The sequence below is a fragment of the Gekko japonicus genome, unplaced genomic scaffold (assembly GCF_001447785.1).
Source record: "Gekko japonicus isolate JY-2015 unplaced genomic scaffold, Gekko_japonicus_V1.1 scaffold86, whole genome shotgun sequence".
Taxonomy (NCBI): Eukaryota; Metazoa; Chordata; class Lepidosauria; order Squamata; family Gekkonidae; genus Gekko; species Gekko japonicus.
Genome location: NW_015172005.1, coordinates 1,398,888 through 1,409,904, shown reverse-complemented (window position 1 = coordinate 1,409,904; position 11,017 = coordinate 1,398,888). Strand labels below are relative to the sequence as shown.

General features: G+C 45.4%; 1 protein-coding gene across 1 annotated transcript in view; it reads left to right on the top strand.

Moving 5' to 3' along the window:
* Positions 1–1,742: 1,742 nt before the first annotated feature.
* Positions 1,743–11,017, top strand: part of LIFR (leukemia inhibitory factor receptor alpha) — a 111,496-nt gene continuing 102,221 nt past the window's right edge. Inside the window, exon 1 of the mRNA XM_015420154.1 lies at positions 1,743–1,892. The gene's annotated coding sequence lies outside the window, so the exon portion shown is untranslated. The remainder of the gene's footprint in view (positions 1,893–11,017) is intronic.

Sequence of the window (11,017 nt, the reverse complement as noted above, 5' to 3'; positions counted from 1 at the left end):
AAATCACTGCTTTTTAAGATCTAGTCTCAGCGTCTATTTCTGGAATCTGGCTAAAGTTGGACTCCCATATACACAGGTCTGATCCTATATTTAGTGTCTACTGCCATTTAATTTTCATATCCTCCACATTTATTTATATATAAGGCAATTTGGCTAACAAGATTAAATCACTGCTTTTTAAGATCTAGTCTCAGCATCTATTTCTGGAATCTGGCTAAAGTTGGACTCCCATATACACAGGTCTGAGCCTGTATTTAGTGTCTACTGCCGTTTAATATTCATATCCTCCACATTTATTAATATATAAGGCAATTTGGCTAACAAGATCCCCTGCAGAGAAGGGCGGCTTTGGAGGAAGATGAGACCCTGCTGAGGTCCCTCCTGTCCCAGAGCCCCATTCTCCTCCTCCTCTTCCTCCTCCAAATCTCCAAGAATTTCCCAACCCAGAGCTGACAACCCTAAAGGCCACCCAGTAATGGGGGATTCGAACCTGGATCTGTGCATTCCAAGTCAAATGTCTAACCATTACACCACAATGGCTCTATACACTGCCTTGGAAATGACTGTGTCCCAGGAAGTGCAAAGGTTACAGCCACCGCAATGTAGCGGTTAGAGTGCTATACTAGTATCTGGGAGACTCTCTGGGAGAGGTTCAAATCCTTGCTCTGTGACAAAAGCTTGTTGGACGGCACTGGGCCTGTTACTCTCTGTTAGTTCAACCTGCCTCGCAGGGTGGTTGTAGTGAAGATTGTAGGAAGAGAGAAGAACAATATTGTAAACTACTGTGGGCCCCCATGAGAGAGAAAAGCAGGACAGACAAGAGCCCTGACCTGAATGGCCCAGAGTTGCCTATCTCCTCAGATCTCAGAAACTAAGCAGGGTCGATCCTGGTTAGTACATGGGCGGGAGACCACCAAGGAAGTCCCGGGTTCCCCTGCAGAGGCAGGCAATGCCAAACCGCCTCTCTTCGCCTCAGTCGGTTGCTAATCTATATAAATATATAGTATTTTCTGACAGTATAGTATAGTATATTGCGCCACGGTAATCCTGCAGCTCTTAGAAAGAGGTGGATGGGTGGAGCCGGGCTGTGGGCGGAGCGGGAAAGAGCCCCCCCCCCCAAATTCCGCGGCCCCAGGCAGGGCTCCTTTTGCCAGGCCAGTCACAAAAGTTTGGCAGCTCCGAGGCGCGCTTGCTGCTCGTCCGTCGCCAGCTCCACCTCCTCCTCCCACGGTAGCCAGAAGCCGAACCTAGGCTGGGCTCCTTCTGCCAGGCCAGTCACAAAAGTTTGGCAGCTCCGAGGCGCGCTTGCTGCTCGTCCGTCGCCAGCTCCACCTCCTCCTCCCACGGTAGCCAGAAGCCGAACCTTCTCCAGAGGCTGCCGCTGCTCGTCTCAGCAGCGCCGTTCCCTCGCCGGCTGCCAGGCCTCGCTTGGAGCCGGACGCCTCGGGGGGGGCGATTTTGTCCCGGCGGCAGCCCTGCGGGGAGAGCCGAGCGGGGTCGCCTCGCCTGGGGCGCACGAGGGGGCCGTGGCCGAAGCGCACGCCCCTCGCCCGGCCCGGCCACCCCGGCTGGAGGCGCCGCCGGGCTCTCCCGCTGCCGCCTCTCCCCTCCCCGGCTTCCTGTTGGGGGGCGGGTGAGTGGGGGGTCTCGGCGGGGGGGGGGCCGGCCCGGGCCGCCGCGCCTCAACCTGTTCGCGCTGGAGTCGGTTCGGAGGCGGGGAGGGATTTCCTCGGCAAGGCTGGTTCGGGTTGGTTGACACGGCGAGGAGAGCAGTTCAGTCCGGGTCGGGTGACTCAGGCATGAGCCCCGGAACGCTGCGCTCCTTCGCTGTCCCCTTCCTCCGTTGCATCGAGCCGCCGTTTCGGAGTGCGGGCTGGCCTGTTGGAAGCAGTGTAAGCGGAGGCCCCCCCCCTCTCCTTTTCTCGCCAACTGTGCCTGCCCTAGAGGAGTAAGCGACCCTTCCTTCCCCCCTGGAAATACCTCCCCAAGACCCTCGAGGCGGAGCCCAAGCGATCCTCTGTGGCCCACTGTTGGTATCAGTCCAAGTCTGGCTTTTGGAGTTTGCTGGTGGAGCCGGACAAGTGACTTCTTCCGCAGGGACGATACGAGTCTCCAGTCAGCTCTGCTTACTTTCCCAAAGTGGTTTCTACGGCAGTTTCCTAGTTTTGTCTTAGTGGAGACTGGGCTTCCCAGTGAAAAACCTGTAGGGCTTTAGGGGTTTTTTTTTGGGGGGGGGGAAAGGGGTGTCGTGTGAACAGCCAAGTGGTTGCGGTTGATCTCCGCGCAATGGCAGCAGGTGCTTTGGGACCAGTGTTCCCTCTAAGCTGAGTCAGTGTGAGCTAGCTCACAGTTTTTGTCTCGGCTCAGGAAGGAGGGCTCCAGAGCAAACTAATTTATGCAGGAGCCAGATCGCCGGCTCACAACTTTAATGCCAGCAGCTCACAAAGTAGAATTCTTGCTCACAATACGACTCCACAGCTTAGAGGGAGCATTGTTCAGGACGGTTTGTCTTCCCATTGCAAAGTTCCTGGCCTTCTCTTGTGTAAAGCTTGAGTAGGTCAGCAGCGTTTTTGACAGCGAAGAGTGTGACATTTTGCTGAGGATGAGAAGGCCCGGAGGGAACAAGGGTGACTCAGAACCATCCCTTTTCCTCTGGGTTTTTGCTTTCCTCGAGGGAGCGTGTGGAGGTGGTCTTGGCAGAACTTTTGCTCACTAATCAGTAGGGTCATAGCCAAGAGCATGTGGCTGGGTCCTTGGGCCCTAGGAGGGAGGGGGTGGTGGTGGAAAGTCCTGTCACGTCACAGCTGACTTATGGCAACCCCGTCGGGTTTTCAAGGCAAGAGAGGTTCAGAGGTGGTTTGCCATTGCCTGCTTCTTTGCGGCAACCCCTGGACTGCTTTGGTGGTCTCCCCTCCAAATGCTAACCAGGGCCGACCCTGCTTAGCTTCCAAGATCTGAGGAGATCAGGCTAGCCTGGGCCATCCAGGTCAGGGCACCTGGAAGTATTTCCTCTGTTTCAGGGAATTATTTCTTCAGTCACCTGTCTGACAGTTCAGGTAAGAGAGAAAAATGGCCGAAGTGACCAGTGAGAAACCCAGAGCCTGACACTTTTATACTTTAATTCCTCACTGAATGGGACAGAGTTCTGAGTAAATGTGTAGGATGCAACTGTCGCAGCATCTTTGGGCTTCTTGTGCAATGCTTGCTCCCCTGTGAATATGGTGATGCTGATTTCCTAGCTGCAATTCTGCATGCGCAATTATTATGTTTTTGATGTGTGGAAAAATGAACAGCTTGTACCGGATGTCCGAGTCTATTGATGACCATGTGGGAAACTTGGTTAACAGCTGCTCTTCAGTTTGCAAGGTGTGATTTCGGTCTGAGTCAGGCGCAGTGTGGAGAAGGAATTTAGTGTGTGCGTTCTCGCCCTATTAAGTTTTATATTTATGTTTTTAAAGCATGTCTGCAGGCATATGATGCAGTAGTTTTAAGCAGATTGGAGTCTCTGGTGCTTGAAGGGAAGGCCTCCAGGCAAACTTTTGAATGCTATGTTTTTAAAAAGCACAATGTAAATGTGGTTAAATTAGCTTCAGGTTTATTTAAATTCAAAGATGGGAAAATGTGATTAGTCTTTTGTTAAAAGTGGAAGTTTCTAGCCTGTTTGGATCGAGTTGGTCAGCCATGTTGGTTTGAAGCAGTACAACAAATTTAGAGTCCAGTGGCACCTTTAAGACCAACAAAGGTTTATTCAAGGTATCAGCTTTTGTGTGCAATGCACTTTATCAAATAAATATAAAGTGTGCATGCACACGAAAGCTGATATTTTGAATAAACCTTTGTTGGTCACAAGGTTACCATTGGACTCTAAATTTGTTGTTTGGATTGTTGTTAGTTTAAAAGCTTAATGGCCTTGATGTGTGTGTGTGTGGATTTCTTTTCTGTATCAAATTTATGTTAAAATATTTACAGTTTAGTCATAAGGACACTTTTCCTGGGATGAAGCACCATTGAGTAGTTGGACTAGGATTCTAAGTAGACTGTGCCTCTCAGAGATGTTTGCTTGCAGACTGAAATCCAGGAGGACTGCAGAAATCTTTTAAAAGTCTTGCCTGCATAGTGTTACAAGTTTCTTTGAGCACAAATGCTGGGAAGGCAACAATAACGTGCCATAAAATTGAGACATGCTTTTCTTCAAAAGGTCTGAATGTTTTACCATGATATGAGAAGTGCCTAGGAACTTCTTCTTCTGTCCCTTGAGTGAAAGTTTTTATTGCAGGGGAGAAAAAGGGAAGGAAATCAGTTTTTCAGCTGGATGTACTTGTAGTACAGTCAGGCATTCCATTCAAGTTTTGGATACAGGAAATGCAAATATCTATTCATCCAGTCTCTCTCTGTTAATCTCCCTTCCTCTATTGAACATTTATTTCCTCTCTGTTCATCTGTCAGTTTTCTGCAGGGCTACTCTGAGGCCATCCCCATCCATGCTCTTTTGTGAGTGCCATCTCTCTAGGGTTCTCCTCAAACTGGAGAAAAAAAGACATCTTGCCCTGTAACAGAAGCGTAAGGTGTGGAAATGTGCAGTTGACGCATTTCATAGCATAGAGGTAGATAACATTGAGGAATTTCAGACAGACGATATAATCCAGAAGACAAACGGTTTCTGGTCTGTCATTTCAGACAGAACCGTTTTAGAACCGGTTCCCTACTGGAATATATTTGTAATTTCAGACACAAACGCTTCTGTCCCATTTAGGAAACGGGGCTGAAGCGTTTAACCTGTCAACTGCATTCAAGTAGTCTTCAGTTTCCTCTCCCGGTTCCGATGCGGTTTTTCCCGTTGTTTTTCACCCGCGTGGGCAATCTCTGGCTTTTTTTTTTTTAACGTTCGCTTTATAGCATTATAGCACTATAATGGTATAACGCAACATCATTATACCAACCCCATTGGAATGCCTGGAGTGTTTTGTTATAGTACTATAGCGCTCTAAAGCGAATATTTAAAAAAAAGCCAGAGATCGCCCGCATGGGCGAAAAATGGGGGGGAAAAAGCGGTGCAGTCTGAAATGGCAAACCGCTTCAGATCCAGCTCTTTACTGGAAAAGGAAAGCCATGTGTGAAATGGCAGCTCTATACCGGTTTACTCCATGACAGATCAAAAACGGCTTCAAAATGGGTTAAAAAGGGTAATGTGAAATTCCTCATTGTCTGCTAATACCATCCCATTAACCATCTTTTAAAGTGGCAGGCATTTTTTTTCTCTAGGTTGATGGCCACCCTGCATCTCTCAGGAAAGCAGGCTTTGCTCAGAAACTCTAGGAGCAACTATGGTGCTGTTAGCAAAAATGTCTCTAAATGCAAAAAAATATTTTTAAATCACCACTTTATACAGCATTCTTTAAGAGCCGTATTTATGACAACAAAGAATGCTCCCAATCTGTTTGTTATTAGCCTTTCACTCAGTTGCAGTAAGCATGGAAAATCTGGAGCATGGGGGGGGGGAGAAGTGATACATACAGTTTAATTCCCCCCTCCTTTAATTCGAGGAAGAGTTTGGTCTCGATTACTGCTTTTTCCTTTCTAGCTCTCTGCAATTTTGTTCGTGGGATCCTGCAAAGCTGGATCAACAACAGAAACACAAATGTTATATGATTAGCATAACGGTTCACAGACTATGAGAGGCATTATGCAAAGAAATGTAACGTGATTCTGGTGGTGCATCAGCATAAAGCTTGGATGCCGCTTTCCTGTTCATATTTCCAGGGCTCTCTTAATACAAGGCCCTAAACTTTGCCTTCAAGTGGTCTCTTCTGTTGTCCCTAAGCCCTTTCGAGGAAAAAAATATTGCAATATAGTGTGTAGGGCTTTGGAGTTAAACTAGAGAAGTCTGGATCAAACTATCATCTGTTAGGAAGCCTACTCAGTGGTTTTGGGTTTCAAACTATATCCCTCAAGCTTCTAGGAAGGAAGTGAAAAGCTTAATTTTCTTTTTTCAGGATTCTTCAGAGAAAATCTCAGCGACTGGATTAACTGATAACTTTAGTAATTATATACAAGAAAGGAAATTGTAAACAGAAGTAGAAACTTGTAACAGCTATAATACAGACTTGAAGGAATTTCCCTATATGTCTTACCCAATACCCTTTACCCTTCCTACCCTTTTTGTCTGATTTATTATGTGTGAAAATCTAATATATTTTTTTAAAAAAAAGCTTCTAGGAAGGATAAAACTGTGTGGGAAAGCTTGAAAAAGCTTCACTAGTAAAAGTTTAATAAAACATTTCCCGATGAAAAGGAGATCTGTATCTTTGTCCTCAGTGGTTTAAGCTACAACCATAAGTCAAAAGCACTGACTTAACAGCAGAAAATAACTTTGGAAGCTTGTAAATCTCTCCTGTAGCTAAATGAAGAAGAGCTTCATGCATTGCACACACTCCCAAATTCCATACAATTATACAAATTCCGCTTGCGGGGAGGGCGGGGTATAAATCAAAATAATAAATAAATAAATAAATATAAATGACTTTTCTTATTGAACGGAATCATATGGGAAAAGTTCTGTTGCTGCCATGCTTGAAAGATGCAGCATTTGCAATGTGGCTAATTGCTGAACCCAGCTTCCAGGTCCAGAGAGTAGTCCAGATATGAATGATATGGCACATGAAAAGAGGGGAGGTAGGAGAAGGACAAAATAAGTAGGTTTTTCTAATGCAAGTGGCTTGAATATTTCTGCTAATTATGTGGTTCTCCTATAATTTTCTCCACCTTGACTCATTTCCTGTGGTCAGGCTGATTTTAACTTTCACTACCGTTGTCTATTGGGTATACATTTTGAATGGACTTTCCGTTTTGTAAAGCGCTAAAGGTTAGCACATTCAATATGGCACAAGCTTTTGAAGGTAAGAGCTCTGCAGAAACAGTGCCCCTGCTTAATCTAGTAAGCAAGGTACCAAGTACACACATCACACTATGTTAATGCAAATAGCAGCTCAGGAACTGCCAGTTCGCAGAACTGCAATTCTATGCCAGACAATTAATGACTTAATAATATTCAGCACGGTGGTGCAAGCACTTTCATTCTTCCAAGCGGCTATTTTGCTGCAATCCTTACAGCAGCCCTGAATTGCTGTCCCTTACTGCAAAGGATGAAGTAGTTAGCGAAGACCGCTAAAGTAGATGAATGGAATATTTCGAGATTCGTAGTTGTATGATGGTTTTTGCACAAACCGAATGTGTGCCTTGATCATGTGTTTTGTCAGAAATAGTAATTCTGGGAGCTGTTGCATCAGAGCAAATACAAACTGTGTCCTGGGAGGGTTTTGGTTCAGATGTCACCTTTGCCACAGATTTGGCCTCTGCCACAAACTGAACGCTTGTTCTCTTCGTTCTGTCCAGTGAGACTGTTGATGAGTTGGCATTTGACAGAAGTCCAAATCCACCATTTGCTGTCCGCTGCCAATCTCCCAAGGTAATTAAAGCTGTGATCCAAAGGACCTTTTCCTGGGAGTAAGCCCCACTGAATAACATAGCACATACTTCTGAGTAGACCTACTTAGATTGTCTCCTTTAGGGAGCAATTTTTTAAAAACTGGTTTCTGTTGCTCCAAAAAATGTAGAATGGAGGATCATTCTCCCTGGCCCCTGCAGGTTTGCAGAACAATTTTAAGAAGAGAAGAAGAAGAGATTGGATTTATACCCCCCCCCCACTACCCAAAGGAGTCTCAGAGCGGTTTACAATCTCCCTTCTCCTTGCCACAACAGACACCCTGTGAGGAAGATAACAGCTCTGAAAGAACTTATGACTGACCCAAGGTCACACCAGCAGCTGCATGTGGAGGAGTGGGGAATCAAACGCGGTTCTCCCAGTTTAGAGTTCATGCTCCTAACCACTACAGCAAACTGGCAGAGTGACATTTTAAGAAGAGTGACATTCTTCTAAGCCTAGGGGAGGGGCTGTGGCTCAGTGGTAGAACATCTGCTTGGCATGCAGAAGGTCCCAGGTTCCATCCCTGGTATCTCCAGTTAAAAGGACCAGGCAATAAGTGATAAGAAAGACCACTGCCTGAGACACCTGCTGGCAGTCTGAATAGACAATACCAACCTCGGTGGACCAAGGCTCTGATTCAGTATAAGGCAGCTTCATGTGTCTGTTGCCTTCACACTACATCTGGAAGCCTATAACTCTTCTTAAGGTGGCACTGTTAATCAGCTAGAAACTTAGCTAACCTGAGGTTTCTTTAAGTGTGTGACAACCGCTTTCAGGCAGGCAAGGGGAAGGAGTTGGCCATTTGCAGAATGGAACTTTTCCTGCCTTCCTGCTTCTCTACTGAGACTGTACCTCCCATGCTCCTCTTAGGGGACCTTGTGGGGCAACATGTGGGGCAAACTGGGATCTGTAATAAGAAGCAGGCATCAGGGAAAATTGCCTCCCTTCTGTTGGTGGGAGGAAAAAATAGCCTGAATCCAACCCAAGGTGTGCACAAAACACAGGTTTCAAAAGGGGGACCTGCACTCTTCCATACTCCCAACTGTATTCTGCTGTCTATTTGGTATCTGTGCCTCTTCTCTTGAGGTGCAGTTACCAACTTCTTCCAAGATTCCAAATTTTATGTCTCTCTCTTTTAATATTTTCAGGGCAACTGAGCAATGGATCCCTGTCTTGCTGTACTATGAGCCTAGTCAATAAGAGAGACCAAGAGTGCTATCTGTTTGCCTCTAAGGTGCGGCAGGTGCTAGATGAGGGTGGTGCTGCTGCTTTCTTCGTTTTGACAGCAGAGTTACACAGTGATGTTTGATTGGCTCCATAGTGACATGACATTGTCTTGCTCTCAATATTATCCCTGTTTGGCTGGGGTTGGGTAGTGATACAAAAGAAAAAATGTTGTAGAAGCAGCAGAGAGAGAGAACGCTTTGACTGCAGCCAGCTACAGAAGCATTTTTTTAAAAGAACATGTTATACTTGTTTGCTTGCTTGCTTGTCTGTTTGCAGGATGTTCCTTCCTCTTCTCCTGGTCCCCTTTTCATCCTTAACATTTACATGGACAAAAATTCACTGCAGTTCTATTAGAGCAAACCACTCATCCTGGAGAACTTCTGGTTAGAATTTAGGTTTCTCCGTATCTCATCTTGAGGGGCAGCAAAATGGCTAAATAATAATAATAATAATAAGGGGCCATTCAGGAGCTCACAGCATCATGTGACACACTCTACCCTATCACAGAGAACCTTTGAGAGTTACTTCAGTAGACCAATCACAGACCTCTTCTGTCGCCTGTTTAAGTTCTGCCAGTGGTGCTAGAGAGACTGGTCAACCCTGTGGGTATAATTTCAAGAGCCAGCCTGTGTTTTCTCTACTGAATGTCAGGCTTGAAGCATGTCTTGCCAGCAGTCATTTGACAGCTATCCAGAGATTTGACTTTCTTAGCACCTTTTGCATTTGGTTGCTGCAGTTCTAATACTGTTACGACATAGTGTGCGGAGTGGAGGTGTGTAAGCTGCACATCACATTGGTAATCCTGCTTCAGGTGGAGTTGAAATGTTACTGAATAATTGATTTTTGTTACTGCTGTGGGCCTGAAGCTTTGAGACTTGCCTGTTGGTTCAATTAAAATTTTTTTTAAAAAGTTGGGAGGGAAAGGACAATGGAAGCAATTTGGCTGCACAAAGTTTTTTTCAGAAGTAATCACTCCAAGCTTCATTTCAGGAAGGTGGTTCTCAAGTTTCTTAGTGCTTTGGAGCAAAGGCCAGTAATAATAAATAATAATAATGTAAAATTAAATGAGAACAGCTTCTGTAATGACAGGGAAAGGAGGTTTAGCCTTTGAGGTTTGCACATAACTTTAGATTTGAAACAGAAAGATAATGAAAGCCCTTAGTCTCCGGGAGTCTTTTTCTTTCGCGTTCAGTACTTTGACAATTTTATTGCATAGAATTTGGGACAGAAGGAGGACACAGCTACAGTGATGTGGGTCTGCAGCTGAATGCAGTTATTTTTGTGTGAAAGCCTTCCTGTCTTGCAAAGTATACAAAGATATGAAGCCCAGGCAGGTGGTGAATAATCTTACTTGCTTGTATGACGTAAATTGTTGAGTGTTTCTATTTTAGTAGGTGCGGAGTGCTGGTGCACACATTGCTACTGTTAACTGAATTTGCATCTAATGTTGGCAGATAACCTCAGATATGCCAACTATTTCTTGAGTCTTTTGCATGTTTACTTCAAAGTCAGGCTCTGTGTATTCTGTGGGACTTTCTCCTAGGTAAATGTGCATAGGACTGTAGCTTGCCTCCAGGAGCTCTGCCTTGAAGTCTTGAAAACGTGAAAACGTTTACTAATTGTAGAGTAGTTGCTTTTTTTTAGTCTGTTGCAGCCAACACCCCCCCCCCTCTTAAAACCCACAACTCTTACTCTGAGACAGACTTTGCAAGCCCACTCTGTCAGATGTATGTAGTGATTTCTCTCCAGGCATAATTTATATGAATAAAGTAGAAAAGTTGTAATCTGCAGGGACAAATTGCCCTGAAGTGTTGGAGGTTCCAGGTGTGCTATAATTGCTTAAAACACAAGTGCAATGTAGGAAAAGGCCAAAGATGGTTCACAGCAGCTGAAACTGCTGCGGTGTCTCCAATGAAACTTAAATCCTGTTTAGTATTTAATAGGACCTATAGGTTTAGGTTATATCCTTGGTCCATCGAGGTCAGTGTTATCTACTCAGACTGACAGCAGCTCTCCAAGGTCTCAGGCAGAGGCCTTTCACATCATCTACTGCCAGATCTTTTAACTGGAGATACTGGGGATTGAACCTGGGACCTTCTGCATGCCAGGCAGCTGCTCTACCACTGAGCCACAGCTTTCCCTTCATGTTGTCTCCTAGCAGTGGTATATTCAGATATTGTTGGAATTCCTTCTTTTTTGCCTTCAGGGTTCATCAGTTCTAATATGTTAGTGTATGCTTTATTGGGTCATTTTTAATGGTCTTTTTGGCTAATTATGGTTTGGGCCATGAGGCTTTAACCCCTTCCC